We start from the raw sequence: 25007 nt of genomic DNA on the forward strand, positions 1-25007 counted from the left end.
ACAACAGTGCAACAATACCATAACTTGATGTAGAACAGGCTATGGCAAAGTAAAAAAGTTCAAAATCTCTCGAAGGTCCACACATCTCACGCAGACGGGAGAAGGAAGAAAACTCTCCCTGCCATGCCCGACCACAGTCCGACTCTGAGTCGTCCGAAAACTTCGAGCCTCCGATCAGCCCTCTGACACCGAGTACCGAGCACCATCTCTATCCGAACGATTCGACCACAGCCTCGGTCGCCAGCAGCAGGCAAAGCCGGGGATTTGGGGGCCTTCCCTCCGGAAGATTCTCGATCGCTCAGTAACAGCGGCAGCGAACCTCCGTTTCAGAAGTTTCTCCAGATGTTCCCCTGTGCTTTCACGTCCCTCTCCATCAAATCAGAATTGTCCACGACCCCTATTTAACGAATGCGATATATCATTTCACCGGAGAGGTGCGCGCCCTGCGCTACGCCGCCATCTTCTCCTCCCGCTTTAATGGAACGACCAAACTCCGGATGCAACCTAACCAGAGTTCTATAGACAACCAGCAAGGAGGAACTGACGGGAGTGGGCAGGTTCTGCGATATCCCGAGAAGTAGTAAGTGGGAGAGCTGCTCGAAAAGGTTCAGCCGTTTGCTCAGCATCGGGCCAGTTCGGCACACTTATCAGCCGGAGTAGACGGAAATATAACTTCCTCCCTCAAGCACAAGGAGCTGTACTAACGTCGGGAAATGAGAGATCCCCTCCCTAATGAACCAGGCGCAAAACCACCGTCCCCCGCCACGGAGGCATCTGTGGGACCACCATCGTGCAGCCCCGCCCGCCCCACCAGCGCAGACAGGGAAACGATGCGGCTCACACTCCTGTAGCCACATGCACCTTCACCTTGTCAGGAGGAATTTTGACCTGACATATCACAGCGTGGTACCGGAAACTGTTCCTCCCGTGACTGAGAGAAACTGCAGAGAGTTTGGACGCAACTCAACACTCCACAGCAACTAGCCTCCCCACTGTGGACTCTCTCTTGAATTCCCACTGCATTGTCAAAGCAGCCAGTATAATCAGGGGCCCCACCCATCCCAAACATCTTCTGCCGTCTAATCGGGCAGTAGATAACAAAACCTGAAAGCTCATTCTAGCAGCGTCAAGAAGAGCTTCTGCCCACTGTTATAAGGACAGTGAATATGTTCTATAATATTCTGATGCCATAAGTATATTCTCTCATATGGGAAGAATTCAATCTGCTGGATTCTGATCTTGCACCTTATTGTCTATCCGGTCGGTGGTGCAGTGACCTCTTGTAAAAGAGTCAAAAATGCGAAGGAAATGATCCCTCAGTCGACATCTCTCTGATAACACATGAATCGTTTTTTTTACACTTCGTTTGCGTCTTTATTTACCTGAAATGTGCTTCTGGGACTGTTGGAGCCTGCGATTAGTTTGGAGATCGCTAGCGTGATCCAGAGTTTTGTTTATTCCGAGAAGGTTCTGGGAAACGAGCGTGTACCCGGAGGGCATCGATGAGAAGAAACTTTGAGGCGTGGCGGGAGCCGACGCTCGTTTCTTATTCGGCGTTTAACTAGTCCATTGAACGGCGATTAAAACGACCAGGAATATTGAGACATCGAGGCGAATGCCGAAGGCGAGCGAGAGTTCAGCGCCGACTGCTCGCCTTTTAATCGCTGCCAGAGAAGGAATCTGTAAATGGCCGATCGCAGTGTGACCCTCTGCCGATGGCGGGTGGGCCTGTCGTGTGGTGCTCCTCTCTTCCGATGAATGCCCATGAGGATGGTATCGTCGCTGTGGACTCCGGACTTTGTCAGAGTTATGGTTTTATACTTTGTGTTTTTTATCGCCCGTTCCTTTTCCGTTTTGTTGTGCGAGGGGAGGGTGTTTGGCGGGGTGGGGGGGGGTCGATGTTCAGTTAGTATTCTTATAGTTTTTTTTTGCGCGGCGAGAGATTGTTTCTTTCGGAACACCAGGCAAATGTTCCTCATCCGTTTCCCGCAGTGTGAGGGGTGGGGTTATCGGCATGCTGCTCTTTTTGAACGGGGGGTGTGGATTTGAATTTGACCTTTTTCTCTGAGTCCCTTTCATGTTGTTTTTTTCTTTTACTTCGTTCCTTTCCGTGAGAAATATATGTGTGTGTGTGTGTGTGTGTGTGTGTGTAACTACACTGCACTTTATCTGTCGCTGTTACAGGGTACCTTGTCAAATGCCTTGTTGAAATCCATATACACTGCATCTACCGCTCCACCAGCATTAATGTGTGTTTGGTCACATCCTGAGTTTCACCGTTCTATGATCTAGGTAGGAGTACGGCGAATAGAGGGCAACAATATTTCCTTACTGGGAGCACATATTTCTCACAATGGTGATGAACATCGACATGTCTTCGACCCAGTGTAGGTTTAGTACACCACACAAATATGCTCAAGGTGGTTACTGTTAATCGGGAAAGAGTTATCTGGCTCGAGTGAAATGATCTGCTATCACAACTGGTGAAAAATCAGAGTGGAGCGGCCGTTTTAATTTCAGTGCATAGAAACATAGAAACATAGAAAATAGGTGCAGGAGTAGGCCATTCGGCCCTTCGAGCCCGCACCGCCATTCAGTATGATCATGGCTGATCATTCAACTCAGAACCCTGTACCAGCCTTCCCTCCATACCCGCTGATCCCTTTAGCCACAAGGGCCATATCTAACTCTCTCTTAAATATAGCCAATGAACTGGCCTTAACTGTTTCCTGTGGCAGAGAATTCCACAGATTCACCACTCTCTGTGTGAAGAGGTTTTTCCTAATCTCGGTCCTAAAAGGCTTCCCCTCTATCCTCAAACTGTGGCCCCTCGTTTTGGACTTCCCCAACATCGGGAACAATCTTCCTGCATCTAGCCTGTCCAATCCCTTTAGAATCTTATGCGTTTCAATCAGATCCCCCCTCAATCTTCTAAATTCCAACGAGTACAAGCCCAGTTCATCCAGTCTTTCTTCATATGAAAGTCCTGCCATCCCAGGAATCAATCTGGTGAACCTTCTTTGTACTCCCTCTACGGCAAGGATGTCTTTCCTCAGATTAGGGGACCAAAACTGCACACAATACTCCAGGTGTGGTCTCACCAAGGCCTTGTACAACTGTAGTAGTACCTCCCTGCTTCTGTACTCGAATCCTCTTGCTATGAATGCCAGCATACCATTCGCCTTTTTCACCGCCTGCTGTACCTGCATGCCCACTTTCAATGACTGGTGTATAATGACACCCAGGTCTCGTTGCACCTCCCCTTTTCCTAATCGGCCACCATTCAGATAATAATCTGTTTTCCTGTTTTTGCCACCAAAGTGGATAACTTCACATTTATCCACATTAAGTTGCATCTGCCATGAATTTGCCCACTCACCCAACCTATCCAAGTCACCCTGCATCCTCTTAGCATCCTCCTCACAGCTAACACTGCCACCCAGCTTCGTGTCATCCCCAAACTTGGAGATGCTGCATTTAATTCCCTCATCTAAGTCACTAATATATATTGTAAACAACTGGGGTCCCAGCACTGAGCCTTGCGATACCCTACTAGTCACTGCCTGCCATTCTGAAAAGGTCCCGTTTATTCCCACTCTCTGTTTCCTGTCTGCCAACCAATTCTCTACCCACATCAATACCTTACTCCCAATACCGTGTGCTTTAAGTTTGCACACTAATCTCCTGTGTGGGACCTTGTCAAAAGCCTTTTGAAAATCCAAATATACCACATCCACTGGTTCTCCCCTATCCACTCTACTAGTTACATCCTCAAAAAATTCTATGAGATTCGTCAGACATGATTTTCCTTTCACAAATCCATGCTGAATTTGTCCGATGATTTCACCGCTTTCCAAATGTGCTGTTATCACATCTTTGATAACTGACTCTAGCATTTTCCCCACCACCGATGTTAGGCTAACCGGTGTATAATTCCCCGGTTTCTCTCTCCCTCCTTTTTTAAAAGATAGGGTTACATTAGCCACCCTCCAATCCTCAGGAACTAGTCCAGAATCTAAAGAGTTTTGAAAAATTATCACTAATGCATCTACTAGTTCCTGGGCTACTTCCTTAAGCACTCTGCGATGCAGACCATCTGGCCCTGGGGATTTATCTGCCTTTAATCCCTTCAATTTACCTAACACCACTTCCCTACTAACATGTATTTCCCTCAGTTCCCTTATCTCACTGGATCCTCTGTCCCCTACTATTTCCGGAAGATTATGTATGTCCTCCTTAGTGAAGACAGAACCAAAGTAGTTATTCAATTGGTCTGCCATGTCCTCGCTCCCCATAATCAATTCACCTGTTTCTGTCTGTGGGAGACCTACATTTGTCTTAACCAATCCTTTTCTTTTCACATATCTATAAAAGCTTTTACAGTCAGTTTTTATGTTCCCTGCCAGTTTTCTCTCATAATCTTTTTTCCCTTTCCTAATTAAGCCCTTTGTCCTCCTCTGCTGAACTCTGAATTTCTCCCACTCCTCAGGTGAGCCACTTTTTCTGGCTAATTTGTATGCTTCTTCTTTAGAATTGATACTATCCCTAATTTCTCTTGTCAGCCATGGGTGCACTACCTTCCTTGATTTATTCTTTTGCCAAACTGGGATGAATGATACCCTCAATGGATGGAAAAGAGGCCGCACCGACACAATATGAGTGGGAGAACAGGGTATGATGGCGACTGAATCAATATTCACTTTTTGCTGGAAGAATATCATTCCCATTGTACATCTCTTAGTAACATCACAATGTCCATTGTTTGCAGTTTCACAAATAACTCGCTAAATTAACACAATCTGTCCACGCAAGGATCCACTTGTCTGACGTAATTGGTCTGTGAGTAATTTAAAGATCTTTATTTTTAAGTCTGTTGAAATCTGTCCCCGTGGAATTGTTAAATGGTATTAAAACCCCAGGCATGCATTGCGTCAACATTTCATTGCGAGAGATCGCCGGTAGCACAGGCAGTACGAATCACCGGACAGAGAAAATGTGGGAAATGTGGTACAGGTACAGGGGATGTGGAGAAAATATTGTACGTGTTCATTGCCTTCATTGGAGTTCCCGGTGAGTGAGCAGAGCAATTCGTGTTTGATATTTCTGAGTGTTAATCGCTGTGAACCTGTTTATTACCATTTTACAAGCTTCCAACTTGATGATCTTCGCACAAATATCTGCCAGTGATATTGATCCCGTCAAATCATCATTCTAATTTTTCATATTTAATGACAGACCAAAGTGAACCTCTGACCCTCCTCTAACTCATGGAACGGACTCGAACGATGTTCTTGCCTTTAATGACAACTTGCCCTGACTGGTACAGGTGCTGGGGGCAGTCAGCTCTCCGGAAAGGTGCGACTGGGAGAGTTATATATTGTGCAATTGACACTTTCTCAGTTATTGTCCAGAGTGAACAGCTTGTTCTTTAATCATATCTTGCCCAGATTTGTTCGAATGCTGGGGACAAGCAGTTCACCGGGAGAGTGTGACTGGGAGGGATTTAACGGGATGTTAACCAGTGTAGCAACAGTGTTGGAGGGTAGGCAGCCCTCTGGGAAGGTGTGATCTGGAGAGTATTGATGAGACCTTGTCCAGAGCTGTAGCAGTGGATAGGACCGGAGCTCTCGGGGAAGGTCTGACTTGGACGGTTTTATATTGTGATGCTCATTGTCTCCGAATTATTTATCAGACTAAACATTTCGTCATTTAACGACATCTAGTCCAGAGTGGGATCACAGCCGGGAGCAGGCAGCTCCTGGAGAAAGCTTCAAGATGAGAGTTTCAATTGAACGGTGTACAGATTTGTCCAAGTGTTGAGTGCAAAGTGAAACATTGCTGGACACAGGAAAGTTTTTAGGAAGGTGTGACTTTTTAGGGTATTAATGTTAGAGATCTAGATTAGATTATAAAGCTAACAGGAAGGAGTTTAAGAAGGAAATTAGGAGAGCCAGAAGGGGCCATGAGAAGGCTTTAGTGGGCAGGATTAAGGAAAACTCCAAGGCACTCTACAAGTATGTGAAGAGCAGGAGGATAAGACGTAAAAGAATAGGACCTATCACATTATCAAGTGTGACAGTGGGAAAGTGTGTATGGAACTGGAGGAAATAGCAGAGGTACTCAGTGAATACTTTACTTCAGTATTCACTATGGAACAGGATCTTGGTGATAATAGTGAAGACTTGCAGCAAATTGAAAATCTTGAGCAGGTATATATTAAGAAAGAGGATCAAGTTGGAAAGCATCAAGTTGGATAAGTCACCGGGACCCGACGAGATGTACCCCAGGGTACCGTGGGAGGCGAGGGAAGAGATTTCTGACCCTCTGGCGATGTTCTTTTCATCATCAATGGGGACAGGAGCGGTTCTGGAGGAATGGAGGGTTGTGGATGTTGTTCCTTTATTCAAGGATGGGAGTAGGGATAGCCCAGGAAATTATAGACCAGTGAGTCTCACTTCAGTGGTTGGTAAGTTGATGGAGATGATCCTGAGAGGCAGAATTTATGAACATTTGGAGAGGTATAATATGATTAGGAATAGTCAGCATGGATTTATCAAGGGCAGGTCGTGCCTTACGAGCCTAATTTAATATTTTTGAGGATTGACTAAACATAGTGATGAAGAAAGAGCAGTAGATGTAGTGTATATGGATTTCAGCAAGGCATTTGATAAGGTACCCCATGCAAGGCTTATTGACAAAGTAAGGAGGCATGGGATCCAAGGGCACATTGCTTTGTGGATCCAGAACTGGCTTGCCCACAGAAGGCAAAGAGTGGTTGTATTCTGCATGGAGGTCAGTGATCAGTGGTGTGCCTCAGGGATCTGTTCTGGGACCCCTTCTCTTTGTTTTATAAATGACCTAGATGAGGAAGTGGAGGGATGGGTTAGTAAGTTTTCTGATGACTCAAGGGTTGGAGGTGTTGTGGATAGTGTGGAGGGCTGTCAGAGGTTACAGCAGGACATTAATAAGATGCAAAACTGGGCTGAGGAGTGGCAGATGGAGTTCAACCAGATAAGTGTGAAGTAGTTCATTTTGGTAGGTCAAATATGATGGCAGAATATAGTATTAATAGTAAGACTCTTGGCAGTGTGGAGGATCAGAGTTATCTTGGGTTTCGAGGCCATCGGACGCTCAAAGCAGCTCTCTCTCTCTCTCTCCCGTCACCTCGGTATTTGAGTTTTTTAACAAAGCCGCATCCTGATGTGACGCCAAACCAAGTTATCAGACGATTGATGCTAATGAGAGAGATAAGGGAGACAATGGAGAAACGTTCAAAATGTTAATGAGAGAGAAGAGAGAGATTAACGGAAAAGAGACACAATTCAGAATATTGACAGACCGGTTGCTTTGAACCTGAACTGTTTGAAGTTTGATGGACAGGCGATACCCCAGCAGGGGGATAAAAAGAACAGATTCGCTAAGGCACGACACACCACGAGATCACGAGATAACGGGACCCTGGAAGAGCGGTGTGCCCCCACAAGTTGGTGAGTGTTTGGAGGTCCGGTTCGCGGAAACCGACCATAGACTCACAGGGTGAAACGGTACGATCGGTGGGAACCTGGTGTGTGTGCCAGGTTCACCGCGGAAGAACGGTCGTATCCGGAACGGAGGGATCACAGTCGGTGACCACAGCGGCGTAGAAGACATAAAAGAGTCCGCCCGAAAACCAACTGCGAAGACATCGAAGGTCTGCCTGAATCAAATTGCACCCCCCCCCGCTCTCCAACGGCACAACAGCGATTACTGCGAACTATACTAAGCTGAATTGAACTCTGCGTCACTTAAGACTGATCATTTTACCCCTAGACTGCGATAGAGCTTGGTTTGATTCCTATTACCCTAGTTCTGTGTACATGTGTGTATTATCATTGCTAACCTGTTGCATTTATATCCTTACGATTAGAGTACAGTGTTACTTATTTCTTTAATAAAACTTTCTTCGTACCCAGTAATCCAGACTCCAACGAGTGGTCCATTTCTGCTGGTTTGGCAACACAGTTACGGGGTACGTAACACTGAGAAAAACCTAGAGGCGTCCACAGCGTCTCCAGCACCTCACATTCATTGATAGGGCTGTGGGCCACAAGACAATCTGGGAGATCGGATCGAGATCTAGGGAGAGAGGAACATGTTTGCAAAGGGGACACGAGAGAGTGGCTGAGCGAGATGCTAGATGATAGTTGGGCTCGAGTCGGGGTGGGGAAGGGGAGATGGGGAGATAGCAAAAGACTGTGCGTGTGTGTGTGGTGTGTGTCTGTCTGTGTGGTGTGTATGTGTGCGGTGTGTGTGTGAGAGAGAGAAAGAGATATGGTTAAACGGGAAAGAGTTTAAAAAAGATTTACGAGGAGGTTGCCAGGACTAGGGGGCCTGTGATACGGCGGAAGTTTGGCCAGACTGGGCCGTTATTGCTTTGCACATAGGAGAATGAGATACAATCAAATGGAAACGATTAAAATTATCAGAGGCTCAGGTAAGTTCCAAGGTGACAATTAAAGTTCCCGATGATTATTAGGGTCTATAATGCACCTCCAATCGAGTGTACCCTCTTGCTTCTAAATACGAAAGCGGGGCTGGAGTTGGGAAGGAGACGCAATTCACATTCACCCACGTAGTTCTGTAATCTGTACATCGTGTAATGTGGGGCTGCAGTGGCGGGGTATAATTTCTGTGATCAGTACACAGTCACAGTTGGCTCGTGGGATTTTGTGAACAAAACGTGCAATCGTGTTTTTATGTGCTTAACAAAAGCTCTAGCTCTTTACTTCCATTAAGAACAAAACAAAAACAATCGCCTTACGTCGACGTTATGACGTCAGACACGGTCTCCTGTCGAACACAACTCGATGACGATGTTTGGCAATTTTCTGCACAGTTTCCATTATGAACAATTTGTGTCATTTGTCACCCTTTGCATTACCTTACAATTGCATCGTGGCAGTGGAACCTGTGGTGACGGAGGCGATAATCAGTGTTTCATCACCCTCAGTTTTGGGATCAGTGCACAGTCGCTATGCCACCTCTATGTGACTCGATTTCCCCAGTTCCGGCAAAAAAGGAAGTGGCGAATCCTTACAGCACCTTTCTAGGTTACTCATGTCCTTCCAAAGGCGGCCGGTCAGAGATGGACTCAGGATTCCAGCTGTGGTCTCACCAGCGTGCAAGCGTTCAGCACAGGAACAGGCCCTTCGGCTCGCGGGGCTGCTCTGAGCTTATTGATTCATTTTGTAAGTCATTTCATTTAGTAAGTTATTAAACGACACAAGATCCACATCCCTCCATTGTGCACACTTTCATTTCGCCGCAAAAACATCTGTCTCCACCTCCACCCCGGCATTCTTTCCAGACACCCACCACAATACGTGAGGAAAATAACCTGCACCGCACATCCCTTTAAAATAATGAACACTCACAATGCGCTGGAGGAACTCAGCAGCTCAGTCAGCAGCAGTTGAAAAGATTAGTCAACGTTTCGGGCCGAAACCCTTCGTCAGGACTGAAAGACGAACTTTGGGGAGGGTTTGAAGAATGCTGGTAGTTGATAAATAACAGTAATTTTAAAGACAAAGGGGTGGGGGAGGGGCAGCAGGGAGGTGATTGGCAGAAGAACAATGCGAAGTAGAAGAAGGAGGCGGAACTATGAGGGAGGTGATGTAAAATAGGGATAGAGGAAGGGAGGGGGAGGGAATTACCGGAAGTTGGAGAATTCTATGTTCATACCAAGGGGCTGGAGACTACCTAGACGGTATATCAGGTGTTGCTCCTCCAACCTGAGTTTAGCCTCATCATGGCAGTAGAGGAGGCCATGTATGGACATATGTGAATGGGAATGGGAAGCAGAGTTGAAGTGACTGGCTACCGGAAGATCCTGTCTGTTGTGGCGGACGGATAAGTGCCGGGTGGGAGATCCGTGGGGATGGACGTGCGCCCCACGGACCTCCCAACCGGCACTTATCCCTGTAAGCGTAAGTGCTACACCTGTCCCTACACCTCCTCTCTTGCCACCATTCAGGGCTCCAAACAGTCCTTCCAGGTGAGGCAACACTTCCCTTGTGAATCTGTTGGGCTCATCTATTGCATCCGGTGCTCCCGGTGCGGCCTCCTCTACATCGGTGAAACCCGATGCAGATTGGGGGACCACTTCGTCGAGCACCTCCGCTCCGTCCGCCACAACAGACAGGATCTCCCGGTAGCCACCCACTTCAACTCTGCTTCCCATTCCCATTCGGGTATGCCCATACATGGCCTCCTCTACTGCCATGATGAGGCTAAACTCAGGTTGGAGGAACAACACCTCATATACCGTCTAGGTAGTCTCCAGCCCCTTGGTATGAACATAGAATTCTCCAACTTCCGGTAATTCCTTCCCCCTCCCTTCCTCTATCCCTATTTTACATCACCTCCCTCATAGTTCCGCCTCCTTCTTCTACTTCGCATTGTTCTTCTGCCAATCACCTCCCTGCTGCCCCTCCCCCACCCCTTTGTCTTTAAAATTACTGTTATTTATCAACTACCAGCATTCTTCAAACCCTCCCCAAAGTTCTTCCTTCAGTCCTGACGAAGGGTTTCAGCCCGAAACGTTGACTAATCTTTTCAACTGCTGCTGACTGAGCTGCTGAGTTCCTCCAGCGCATTGTTAGTGTTCGTTTGACAACAGCATCTGCAGATTATTTTGTGTTTACCCTTAAAATAATGTCAGGTTTAGCATTACTGTCTAATATACGTTGTTTTATATTTGTTTATTTATTTTTACAGCAGCAGTGTAGGAAAGACGATGCAGAATTACAAAATATATGAATAGTGCAAAAATAAAAGACTAATGAGGTAATGTGCCTCTTCCGCTAATGAAAAGCGTTCCCAGACTGCCCAATCTCTTCTTATCCAAGCAGTATCCTGTTAAGTCTCTGCTACTCACCGTCCAAACCTCCAATTTTTTCCAATAATAAAATGCAATAGGCCCAGATGTAGTTTAAACTGAGAAGTTTATTAAGCAACAGCATAACTACCTGACACTATAACTCAAACAACAGGAATTCTGCAGATGCTGGAAATTCAAGCAACACCCATCAAAGTTGCTGGTGAACGCAGCAGGCCAGGCAACATCCTGAAACGTCGACTGCGCCTCTTCCTATAGATGTTGCCTGGCCTGCTGCGTTCACCAGCAACTTTGATGGGTGACACTATAACTCAGTGCCTAGACAACTAGAGACAAGCACTCCATCATTTTGTGTCTGACAAATAGTTCCTTTGAAGAACACATTTACAGTGAAACCACATTTAATTGCTAAGGCACAACGGAAAGTTCAGACACATTTGTTGGGGCAGACTAACTCACACTACTGGTCTAAAAGCTTCTGAGAATCTAGATGCCCAACCTTTAGTTTCTGACGGTTGAGATATGGACAGTCAGGGAACGTAAAGAGACGGGTCATGTGCAGTTTGATGGAATCCGTTCAGTGTGGTGTCATGGTTGGCACAGACACTGTGAACCGAAGAGACTTGTCCTGTGTTTTACCAGTCTCCATTCTCTACAGGTAGAGGGCAGCAATGTTTCTTTTCTGAGAGCACATACAGTATTTCTCACAATTGTGATGAACATCGACATGAGTTTGACCCAGTAGAGGTTCAGTCCACCACACAAACGATCTCAAGGCGGTTACTGCTAATCGGGAAAGAGGGATCTGAGTGAAGTGAAATGAGCTGGGTCAGAGAATCAGAGTGGAGCGGCCGTTTCAATTTCAGTAGATCTCCTCAATAGATGGAAAACAGGTCGCACCGACACATTTGAATCAATATTCAAATTTTGCTGGAACAGTACCACTCACAACGTACATATGTTAGTAACATCACAATGTCTATTGTTTGCAGTTTCACAAATAATTCACTAAATTAACGCAATCTAACCACGCAGGGATTGCTCACTTGTCTGACGTAATTGGTCTGTATGTAATGCAATAATCTTTATTTTTAAGTCTGTTGAAAATTCTCCCTGTGGATTTGCTAAATGGTATTAAAACCCAGTCATGTACTGTATCAACATTTCATTGCGAGAGATCGCCGGTCGCACAGGGAGGACAAATCACTAGACGGAGAAAACGTGGGAAATGTGGTACAGTTACATCAGTGTGGAGAAAATATTGTACGTGTTCATTGCCTTCATTGGAGTTCCCGGTGAGTGAGCAGAGCAATTCGTGGTTGGTATTTCTGAGTGTTAATCGCTGTGAACCTGTTTATTACCATTTTACAAGCTTCCAAATTGCTGATCATTGCACAAATATCCGCTAGTGATATTGATCCCGTCAAATCTTCATTCTGATTTTTCATATTTAATGACAAACGAAAGTGAACCTCTGTCTCTCCTCTGACTCACGGAACACACTCGAACGATGTTCTCGAATGACATCTTGCCCTGAGTGGTAGAGGTGCTGGAGACAATCAGCTCTCCGGAAAGGGTGACTGATAGAGTTCTACAATATACAATCGACACTTTCTCCCTCATAGGTCAGAGTGGAAAACTTGTCCAGTAATGACATCTTGCCCAGAGTTGTCCGAATGGTGGGGACAGGCAGTTCTCCAGTGAAGTGTGACTGGGAGGGATTTATTGGCGCTAGTACTGGGTGGCAGGCAGCCCTCGGGGAAGTTGTGACTTGGACGGTATTAGAGGGACCTGCTCCTGCGCTGTACCGGCCGCTGGGCCCGGCAGCTTTCGGGGAAGCTGTGACTTGATCCGTTTTATATTCTGATGTTCATTCTTTTTGAGTTAATCATCAGACAAGGATAAACTTTACTGACATTTAGTCCAGAGTGGTACCACAGCCGGGAAAGCTTCAAGAGTAGGTTTCAATCGAACTTTGTCCAGATTTGTCGAAGTGTTGAGTGTAGAGTTGAACCAGTGCTAGAGACAGGAGCGTTTCTAGGAATGTATGGCTTGGAGGGTTGTAACGGACTTTGTCAAGACTATTCTCGGCGTTTTGGACAAGGGTGATTAGACGGACTTTAGCGGGACCTTGTCTCACTTTTCCCAGTGTTGGGGACGATCAGCTCTCCTGAAAAGTGTTACTAGGACGGTGTTAGTGGGACCATGTTCCGCGCTGTACCAGTGGTAGGGTGTCGCAGCTTTATCCTGGGCACTGAGGTGGGACGCTTTTATATTGTGACGTTCACTGTTTCTCAGTTATTCATCACAGTGAATAATTGGTCCTTTAAAGACACCCAGTCCAGTGTGGTATCACAGCTGGGGACAGGCAGTTATCCTGCAAACTGTGAGTGGGAGGGTCTCAGTGGGAACCTGTCCGGAGCTGTGCAGCGTTTCTCACTGGCAGCTCTCCGTCAAGCGGTGACTAGGGAAGATTTAATGGGATTTGCCGAGTGTTGTACCGGAGCTGTGGACAGGAGGTTTCGGTGGAGAGGTGACAGGGAGTGAGTCTATGCGACCGTGTCTAATGTTGTCCCAGTGCTAGGAACAGGAAGCTCTGCGAAAATGATTTTCTGAGAGTAAAGATCGGTGTTCCTGCGTCATTGATCAGGGTGAATCCCTGCTTCTGTTGTTCAGGTGGTGTGGAACCTGTCACGGTCGGATTGGGTCTGATCACCTGAACCAGTGGCCACCCATCTGCTGAAGTATGTTTTTGGACTGAACAGCGTTGAAAATTTAACCCACTAATGGAGACGCTCAGCCTGTTGTTACTAAATTTTCGCTGTATTCTGTCTGAAACCGGTCGTAAATTGGGGCAGCGCTTCGTCCTGAAAATGGTCCCCTCCTCAAAGGTTTCCATCAATGCTGACTTGCTGAGATCATCGAGCATTTTGTGTGAGTGTTACTTCCCTCGGGATCTCTCCTCGGCCACATCAGATGCGAAGTTTCTAGGCCTGGTCAATGACGGTCAATTCTGGAATCTGGATTGGCACCGATCGTTGTTCATGCAGGCAGTTTATATCACGACGTCTTACCTTCCTGCTGAAGAAGACAAGTCAAAGACTCTACAGACTTTAGTTGAAACCCGACCTTGTTAAATTCAGAACAATGTTTTTAGTAATGCCTAGTGTTTGTTCTCTCTTCCTCCAATTAACTCTCATCTCTCTCTCTCTTTTTCGCTCTCCAGTGAATTTAATGGCGATTGTGATCCTGTCCCGGGGAAGGTGCGGCCTCTCTACCTGCACCATTCGCTACCTGGTGGCCATGGCAGCGGCGGATCTACTGACTATTGTCACCGAGGTCATTTTGTATCGGATCAAAATGTATTTCTTTCCTCGGAATTTTCTGGACATCACCCCTGTGTGCAGGGTTATCAATGTACTGACCTACGTCGCCACAGACTGTTCTGCCTGCTTCACCGTCACTTTCAGCTTTGATCAGTTTGTCGCCTTTTGGTGCCAGAAGCGGAAAATAAAATATTGCACCGGGAAAACTGCGGCAGTGGTTCCAACAGCAACCGGCGTTTTGCTGTCTGAAAAACGTTCCCAGGTACTTCATGTTGGAGTCGCAGGAGATCATCAATAACGTACCATGGGTCTGTCCGCCCACGGAAAGCGTCTTCTCTGACCACATTTGGGTGGCATATGATTGGTTGGATGTGATTTTAACTCTGTCCCTGCCTTTCGCTGGGATCCTGCTGCTCAACGCTCTGACAGTCAGACACGTTTTAGTGGCCAGTCGGGTCCGTAAGGGACTTAGGGGTCAGAGCAATGGGAACAATCGCAGTGATCCGGAGATGGAAAGCAGGAAGAAGTCTATGGTTCTACTTTTTACCCTGTCCGGCAGCTTCATCCTCCTATGGATGACTTTCATTGTTAATTTCACATATTATCGGGTCGCAGGAAAAGGATTCGATTTCAATGTTTCTGAATGGATCTTTAACTACGTCGGGTATTTGCTGAGGAATTTCAGCTGCTGCACAAACACATTTATTTACGCGGTGATGCAGTCGAAATTCAGGGGGCAGGTGATCAGCGCGGTGAAATATCCGATCATATCGGTGTTTGACCATTAATAAATGCGCACCCTGAGCTCGTTGGATTTTGTGAACAAAATGTGCCGTAGTCATTTCATGTGCTTAACAAAATCTCCGGCTCTTTACTTCCATTATGAACAAAACAAAAACAATCACCTTACACTGACGTCATTGCGTCAGACAATTTATGTTATTTGTCACCCTTTATATTATCCTACAATTGCATCGTGACAGTGGGGCCTGCGCTGGCGGAGGGGATAATAGGTTTTTCATTACCCTCAGTTTTGAGATCAGTGTACATTCGCTATGCGATCTCTATGTGACTCGATTTCTCCAGTTTCGACAAAATAGTCGTGAATCCATACTGCATCTTTCTAAGTGTAACTTGTTGTAAGGTTTCACTGATAATGTAATGGTTTCTCTGTAGCCGCAATGCTTGGATAACGGGGTTAGGAATGCTGTTGTTCTTTCTTGTGAGCTGCAAGAGAGAATTTTCGCGGTCTTTTTGGCCGGGGAGGGATGAGGAGAGAAGACGCGAATGGAAAGAGTGGGTAGACCGGCGGGTCGGGGTGGACGTGGAGCGACGTTCCGAAGGGCAGCGACGACCGGAGGAGGTCGAGGTGGACGAATGGTCGCATCTGTGACCTCCAGCTTTGCGCAACAGACTGCTTAATAAGACTGGGCTTTTTTTTTCTTTTTTTTTTCGTTTCTTTACTAGCCACATAGTCAAAGTAAAAATTACAAAGCTTAATCGTTCAATCGCATATTGTGTACTGTTTGTTATTTCAGAGCACTGATTTGTAACAGGGGACACATCGTGCAGCATCCACCCAAACGAGATTTCTTAAGTTTGGCCGGGCCTGGGGCTATCACCCCCTATATTAAGCCACTAGTCGAAGCCTGTGTTACATAGGTTAATCATGTCTCTCTAAAGGCGGGCACCCAGGACTCTAGCTGTGGTCTCACCAACGTGGAATGTTTCAGCACAAGAACGGGCCCCTCGGATCCCTGTGCTGTTCTGAACTTATTGAGTCATTTTGTAAGTCATTTCATTTCCTGCTTTACAAAACCAATCGCTTCTGACAACACAAGATCCACATCCCTTCATTCTCCACATATTCATAGCGCCACTAACACATCTGCCTTCACCACCACCCCTGGCATGCTTTCCAGGCACCCACCACTAGCAGTGTGGGAAAGAATCTGCACCGCACATCCCCTTAAAAAATTATGTCAGGTTTAACATTACTGTCCTATATACGTTGTTTTTTTTTTGTTTTGTTCTTACAGGAGCAGTGTCGGATAAAAAGATAGAAAATTATACTAAATTACAAAATATAAAAACAGTGCAAAACTAAAGGACTAATGAGGTAGTCTTCCCCATTTCACCTTAAGTGCATGTCTTCTGTTATTAGGCATTTCCGCCTCCATGTAAAATACAAGCTCTCCACTCTGTCCGTGTCTCTCATATTCCTATCAACTTCCGTTAGAACTTCCTCAGCCTTTGCCGCTCATGAAAAAAGCATCGCCAGACTGTCCAATTTCTTCTTATCCAAGCAATATCCTGTTAAGCCTCTGCTACTCACCGTCCAAACCCTCACATTTTTTGGATAATAATGTAATTCCCCAGATATAGTTAAAACTTAGAATTTTATGAAGCTACAACATAACTACCTGACACTATAACTCAGTGCCTCGACAACTAAAGATAAGCAGACCCTACGCCAGTTTTACCAACCCATCACCCTCAGCGCCAAGATCACTCTGCAGAAAAACACTGGAAACAACAGTTTCCAATCGCGCGCCATGCCACGAACCCGCCCAATCATGGTGAATCTTCTCTGTAGTCTTCCAGAATGAAACATCCTTTGTATCCAATGCTAACCAGAACTGAAAGTAACATTTCAAGAAACATAGCAGGACACGCAGCATTTACTGAGAGGAGTGGAGACGACGTTTCGGATGAAAACCATTCCTTTCAGCAGTAACATAAGCCCTTCGGCCCAACGCTTCCATGCTGACCAGGTGCTCATCCAAGCTTGTTTCATCCGCCTGCGTTTGACCCAGCTCTTCTAGGACAGGAATTAGCTTGAATGTGCATCTCATTTGCATGGCCACAGAAGCCAAAGGGACTTTTGCCTCCTGTACGAGTCTGTGACTAAGCCTTTCCTAACCATCAGTTATTCAAAATATCTTCGAAAGTTGTGTAAGTTCAGGACCAGCAAGTAAGTAATGATCGATCTTTTAAAGAGCATGAGGTGAATAATTTTTCAGAGCCTGGTGTAATGTACGGGACATTATTGAGAGAGGCAGGAGATGAGATTCCTGGGGGCTTGATCAATATTATTGTGTTTTCTATAGGCACAAGGAAAAAAAAACATAAACGCGATGATGAATTTTATTCTATTATTTAAGAAGCGACATCTGTAATCATGAAAATATTTAGATTGCTAAATCTCACGTCAGGAGTAGGCAATTTACTGGAGAGGATTGTATGTGGGGTTATCGAACACAACAGCACATAGGCAGACCCTTTGCTGTTTGGAAAATCTGTGACGGCCTGTTTTCTACCTATTCCATCGACCTGAACCAGGGACATAGTTTTCCATACACTTCCCATCCATCCACCTATCGAACTGTCTCCTAAATGTTAAAATTGAACCTGCATTCACTACTTCCATGGCAAAATAATTCCGCACTGACACTGTCTTCTTAGTGAAGAAGTTCTCTCTCATGTTCTTTTTAAGCATTTCACCTTTCACCATTAACCTAAGATCTCTTGTTCTAGTCCCACCCAATCTGAAGGGGGAAAGACTCAGTTTGGTTGAGACTAAACCCATTGAATCTTTCCCGTTAAATCAGGTCCATAACTCCTGAGAACATCAGTATCAAATGTTTATTGATATCGTTCCTGTACATTAGTGACTACACACAGTACTTTGATTTATGATGACCAAAATGGACAACCTTCTTTATGCCTCTATCTAGAAATTATGGAACTTCATTCCCATATCTGTCTGGTATTGGTATTCTACTGCACAGGGCCGAAGGAGGCTGCAGAGGGCTGTAAGTTCAGTCAGTTCCATCTTGGGTACTTGCCTACAATGTACCCATGATATCTTCAAGGAGCGGAGTCTCAGAAACGCAGCCTCCATGATTAATGACATCCAGCACACACAACATGTCCTTTGCTCACTGTTACCATCAGGTGCGAGGTACAGAAGCCTGAAGGCACAAACTTAGCGATTCAGGAACAACTTGTTCCCCTCTGCCATCCAATTCCTAAATTGACATTGACCCCGTGAACACTACCTCTATTTTTTAATTCATATTATTTTTGTTTTTTGCACGATGTTAATTTATTCAATATGCGCATACTGTAATTGAATTTTTTTTATTATTATTGTACTTTCTCTTTCCTTCTTCTATATTAATTGATTATGGGGAGCAAGGACATGGCAGACCAATTGAATAATTACTTTGGTTCTGTCTTCACTAAGGAGGACATAAATAATCTTCCAGAAATAGTAAGGGACAGAGGGTCCAGTGAGATGGAGGAACTGAGCGAAATACATGTTAGTAGGGAAGTGGTGTTAGGTAAATTGAAGGGATTGAAGGCAGATAAATCCCCAGGGCCAGATGGTCTGCATCCCAGAGTGCTTAAGGAAGTGGCCCAAGAAATAGTGGATGCATTAGTGATAATTTTTCAAAACTCGTTAGATTCTGGACTAGTTCCTGAGGATTGGAGGGTGGCTAATGTAACCCCACTTTTTAAAAAAGGAGGGAGAGACAAACCGGGGAATTATAGGCCGGTTAGCCTAACGTTGGTGGTGGGGAAACTGCTGGAGTCAGTTATCAAGGATGTGATAACAGCACATTTGGAAAGCGGTGAAATGATCGGACAAAGTCAGCATGGATTTGTGAAAGGAAAATCATGTCTGACGAATCTCATAGAATTTTTTGAGGATGTAACTAGTAGAGTGGATAGGGGAGAACCAGTGGATGTGGTATATTTGGATTTTCAAAAGGCTTTTGACAAGGTCCCACACAGGAGATTAGTGTGCAAACTTAAAGCACATGGTATTGGGGGTAAGGTATTGGTGTGGGTGGAGAATTGGTTAGCAGACAGGAAGCAAAGAGTGGGAATAAACGGGACCTTTTCAGAATGGCAGGCGGTGACTAGTGGGGTACCGCAAGGCTCAGTGCTGGGACCCCAGTTGTTTACAATATATATTAATGACTTGGATGAGGGAATTAAATGCAGCATCTCCAAGTTTGCGGATGACACGAAGCTGGGTGGCAGTGTTAGCAGTGAGGAGGATGCTAAGAGGATGCAGGGTGACTTGGATAGGTTGGGTGAGTGGGCAAACTCATGGCAGATGCAATTTAATGTGGATAAATGTGAAGTTATCCACTTTGGTGGCAAAAATAGGAAAACAGATTATTATCTGAATGGTGGCCGATTAGGAAAAGGGGAGGTGCAACGAGACCTGGGTGTCATTATACACCAGTCATTGAAAGTGGGCATGCAGGTACAGCAGGCGGTGAAAAAGGCGAACGGTATGCTGGCATTTATAGCGAGAGGATTCGAGTACAGGAGCAGGGAGGTACTACTGCAGTTGTACAAGGCCTTGGTGAGACCACACCTGGAGTATTGTGTGCAGTTTTGGTCCCCTAATCTGAGGAAAGACATCCTTGCCATAGAGGGAGTACAAAGAAGGTTCACCAGATTGATTCCTGGGATGGCAGGTCTTTCATATGAAGAAAGACTGGATGAACTGGGCTTGTACTCGTTGGAATTTAGAAGATTGAGGGGGGATCTGATTGAAACGTATAAGATCCTAAAGGGATTGGACAGGCTAGATGCGGGAAGATTGTTCCCGATGTTGGGGAGGTCTAGAACGAGGGGTCACAGTTTGAGGATAGAGGGGAAGCCTTTTAGGACCGAGGTTAGGAAAAACTTCTTCACACAGAGAGTGGTGAATCTGTGGAATTCTCTGCCACAGCAAACTGTTGAGGCCAGTTCATTAGCTATGTTTAAAAGGAAGTTAGATATGGCCCTTGTGGCTACAGGGGTCACGGGGTATGGAGGGAAGGCTGGGTTCTGAGTTGGATGATCAGCCATGATCATAATAAATGGCGGTGCAGGCTCGAAGGGCCGAATGGCCTACTCCTGCACCTATTTTCTATGTTTCTATGTTTCTATATTATGTATTGCATTGAACTGCTGCTGCTAAGTGAACAAGTGTCACCACACATGCCGGTGATAGTAAAGCTGATTTTGGTTGTGATTCCCTTTGTCTCCCAGGCACCTCAATCCCTAACATTTACTGTGAAAGTCATACCCTGCTTGGTTCTCCCAAAATGCAAAAGGTCACAATTGTTTGCAAGAAGTTCCATCTGCGATTCTCCCGCCCGTTTTTCCAGCTCTTTCTCTCGCGCTCTGAATCGATGTGGCATCATCAAATCCAATTTGCCACTGAAATCTTTCTTTCTGCTCTTTGTCTGTGAAAACATAGGAGGTGCACACACAGGTACTTGATTGTGTAAGTTCACTCATTAGGGGTTGAGAAAATAAAATTACTTGTTGGTAAATACAGACTTTTCTGTGCCTAATTCATCATTATTACAAGAGTAGATCCCTACAATAGAATTGACGTCGCTGGGTAAGCTAGAAATGAATTCTCAGTTTTGTCAGCAGGAGACTCGAGCTGGACGACATGAGTGAGAAACAGGGAGATCTAGCGATGGGTAGTTTGCTGGTACAGGGTAGTTCTACAATGCGGCAGGACTTCCAATATTTTGTTCAGAGGAGATGCCTCTAGGGGTATCCACCGGGGAAATGGCCACAATACAGAGAGTATGCTGCAGAAGGGAAACTGTCAGGCAAGGAATTTAAGCAGCTACTGAAGCCAGAAGCAATACCCTTCCTCACTGAAGATTTAAAAGTATATTGGCAAAAAGCAATTGCCGAGCGAGAAAGTTTACAACAGGAACTTCTGGAATGTCGATAAAAACTAACGCCGAGCGGGATAGATTACAACAGGAAATGCTGTAATATCGGCGGGAAACCGAGATAGAGCGGGATAGATTAGAGAAGTGGGTAGAAACCCTAAAGGGAAACGTTGCTGATTTACAGTGACAGAGAGGTATGGATTTGGTGCATATGGACCAATTGCAGGTGAAGTGTGAGGAAATTGTTATCGAGAGGGGAGAAAGCAGGAAGAAGATGGTAACCTAGCTACGAGCAATTAAAGAAACAGTGGCAAGATTTTAAGAAAACAGCTATAAATGTCTTGCAGAAATCAGTTTCCGAAGAAACTAGTAAGACTAGTTATCATACAATTTGCTTAAAACAGACACAAAAACTACAGGACCAACCTGTTGCACAGAGGGGTTTTTGCTTTTGGATCTGAAAGAAGGAAGATAGATGGATATGGAGACATGAATTGGCATGATTTAGCAGATGTGGTAACCAGGGCCAACTGAACATTCAAAAAGAACCTGACCGGTACGATTGCCTCCTCTAGTTACTAATGGAGATGGAGGTGCTGGGGCAAGAAATAAAAAAAAACAGAATATAACACACTTCACCGCACAAGGTATAGCAGCTGAGGTTTATTGTTAAGGATATCGGGACATATATGCCCGAGGACGATCCGAGCAAACTGTTCTAAGCAACTAGCTACCAGAAAGAAATACATGGACGAAACGTTACCCGGCTTGCGCCCGACCATCTACTCCGCTTCGCCAGAAACACAGCGACAGGCTGGGGAAACAAATGTGGAACTAAAGAAAGCAATATTCACGATTTTTGGGTGACAACAGTGGGTACCCAATAGATGAGCCAAATAATTGTTACCAGAGGAAAGGACGACCGGTGTATTTGCGTCCCGTCTGCGGATGGTGTTTCAAGAGGTGTATGAATGGAAATTAGATCGCATTCATTTGAAACCAGCCATCTCGCAGTCAGTTAGGAACATTAGAGTCGAGAAACTGGAACTGTTGACTCCAGTGACCCGCCACATACTGAGGAGTGGCTGCTTGGGAAGTTGATTAGAGTATTGGATAAGGAAGTGTTGGGAACTAGATTTTCACTTTAGGAATACTCCATGGGATATCGTGTGGGGAAAATTCTAGTCAGGACAGAAGCCTGCCGAGAGATTGCAAAGGGGAAGTCACACAGCGCTGGAGTGGGTCTTTGCGCAATCATGAAGGCTGCTGGCGAGGGCCACAGGGCGCTCAGACATACTGTTTCAGAAGCGGTCACATGGGTCATTCAACTCTAAACTGCACAGCAGACAGGTCATGGAATTTAAATTCAAACGAAAATCAGGACGTAGAGTTACTGAAATGTCAGAATATGTTGGAATTTTACTTAATGTGTGGATTTCTTGCTTTAAATTTCTAGAACATTGTTTACTTGTCCATGATAAATAACTTCCAACACTTCATTATTTTTAAAGGCTGAGTAACATATTTCCGCAATCTTATCGGATTGGTACTGAATATTTTGGCAACGACTTAACTCTTCAGAACAGGAGATTTTCTGGAATGGTTTAAAATGTAAATTAATTCTATGTTTTAAATGTGTAAGATGTGGCCACGTGTGGGTTCACTTCGGAAACTGTGTTTCCGTGGAAGATTGCAAAGCTTGTTTAAAGAGGTTGCATAATCCCTTCGAGCACATTATTTTTCTTTGGAAAACGTGTAAAACTTTTATCATGGTATGAATTAACTACTTGTTCTGAGTTTTGCCGTCACTTTCGGAAGGCTCTGAAGGAAAAGCAGTTGCCAGCATGGATTTTTGTGTTTTGTTTTGCTTGTGTTTTCAGTTTGTGTTTCTTTGCTTTCCATGGGATTGACTTTAGGAGAACGCATGTTCCACATTGGCTATATGTAATCTTGGTTAAGGTGGAAATTTGTGCATCTCCATTTATGATATGAAATGCCCACGTTTCAAACAGAAATGGGCATTCAAGGAAATCGCTTATTTGAATTTGAATTTAACACATTGGGAAGATTTGGAAAACTTGGTGAACAATACTAAAAGCTGTTTTCACTAATAAACAGCTTTATTTTACAAAATATATATAAAAACATATGTTGTTAAGGTCTTTTAATTTATTGATTTTGAGTTTCAGATTCCCTGAAAAAATAGATTTGAAGGAACCAGTGGTTTGTTTTGTAAAGTGCAAATGAAAGCTCGGTTTCAATATAGGACTGGTACAAACGGCATTTCAGAATTTATCTAGCTACTGCTGGATGTTCAAATTAACGGCCCCTCATCAGTACAGATGTGTGAGAGGAGAACTGGGCGCAGTATATAATTAGACGATGCAGACAGCCAGGAACGGTAAAGTATAACTTTCAACAAGGAGAAAATGAAGATATGTAAATAAAGGAGACCTCCGACATACCATGCCAGCTGAGCGCCTTCGACTAACTGTCATGGTCCGGACCATGAAGTCCGCATTCCGGTTCACGGTCCGGTCCGTGGACTCAGGACTCCGGGTCTTCCTCGCTTGGTTGAGTTAATCATACGTACCTGATTCCCAGCTTTGGGCTTGCAATATAAGTAGCCTTGGGGTTGAGTGTGGGCTGCTGGTTTGTCTTGTCAGTCCCCCTTGGAGCAACCTGCTGATGGAAGGTTAGCGAAACCATTGGTGATCTCTAGGCCTGGAGGACCACCGCTTCATGGAGCCTTGTTGCCACTCACTGGAGTAGTCTTTGCGGTATCGATTCGGCTGTTTCCTGGGCCAGCTGAGTGGCTGCCAGCCACTCCGGCTGTTTCCATAACCAGCTGAGGTTGCTGGCCGAACTGAGACTTGGAGCTACCCCGAAGCAGAGATGGAACTGTCTGTCGTTCTGTGGTGTTTGTCTCTTCTTGTCCTTGCCTCCGTGGAGTAAGTCAGGCCGTTTGGCCGTTGCCCTGCGGGGGGATCGGTCTTGTCTTGTCCTCGCCTCTGTTAGGTAAGTCCGGCCGTTCTGCCGTTACCTGACGGAGGAACCTGTCCCCCTTAGTGTGGAGATGAAGATGAGTCCCGGTTTGTCTTAGGATAAGTCCCGGCTCTATGTCTATGTTCTGTCCTGTCTCATGTTAGTGTCGTGTTAAAGATGAGTCCCGGCTTGTCGAAGGATAAGTCCTGGCTCTATGTTGATGTTCAGTTCCCAGTCGGTCTCTCAGCTCCAAGAACCCAAGCCTCGAAGATCCCGCAGCCAAGCTCAAGATCCAAGACCCCAGCCTCAAGCCTCAAGAGCAAAGACCCCAGCCTGTCTCCAAGCTCAGGCCTCTAGACCCCAGCCACGTCCTGTCCTGAAGCCATGTCATGTCCTTGCCTGGTTCTGAGGTCCGAGCCCGAGGCAAGACCCAGGTTCTGGGTCCTTGTCCAGTCTCGGGCTCGGAGTCGAAGCCTTGTCTCCTAGTCCATGGTTTCTAGTCCTGGTCCCGCTTTCCCTAGCTCAAGTCTGCGTTCTTGTCCCTGCTCCTGGTCTGAATCCTGTCACGTCCCTACTCTAGTCAAGTCCTGTTCCTTGTACTTCAGTGTCTGTGTCTTGGATTCTGGCCCGTTCCCAGCACCCCAGTGTGACACTAATTTGCAAATAGATTATGTTTAACGTTTGCCATCGACCCCAGGAGGGTACAAATATATCCTTATCGTGGTAGATACTTACACCTCGCAGGTGGAAGCTTTCGCGGCTGAGATAAACATTGACCAAACAACTGCACAAATTTTATTGGAAATGGTTATCACTTGCTAGGGATTACCTAGGAGTATAGAGGCGGTTTAAGAAACATATTTAACAGCGAAGACAATGCAAGAGGTTTTGGCCCTTTTGGAGATCAAGTAGAATTTTATTTAACCCGTGGACCACAGTCAGATGGAATTGTGGAAAAGATGAACCGAACGTTAAATCAAATGATGGCCGAAATTGTCCAACAAAATAGAATACGAGGGCATGTCGTTTTCCTTATGTACTGATGATAATAAGGAATACAGTGGCATTTAAACAGGTTATAGCCCTTATAAACTCATGACCCAAGGAACATGAGAG

At 45.4% G+C, this 25007-nt stretch overlaps 1 protein-coding gene across 1 annotated transcript in view; it reads right to left on the reverse strand.

Moving 5' to 3' along the window:
• The window catches only part of LOC134357007 (gastrula zinc finger protein XlCGF26.1-like), a 107337-nt gene that overhangs the window by 45385 nt on the left and 36945 nt on the right, over nucleotides 1-25007 (reverse strand). The window lies entirely within an intron of this gene.

This window comes from Mobula hypostoma, chromosome 15, assembly GCF_963921235.1.
Source record: "Mobula hypostoma chromosome 15, sMobHyp1.1, whole genome shotgun sequence".
Lineage (NCBI taxonomy): Eukaryota > Metazoa > Chordata > Chondrichthyes > Myliobatiformes > Myliobatidae > Mobula > Mobula hypostoma.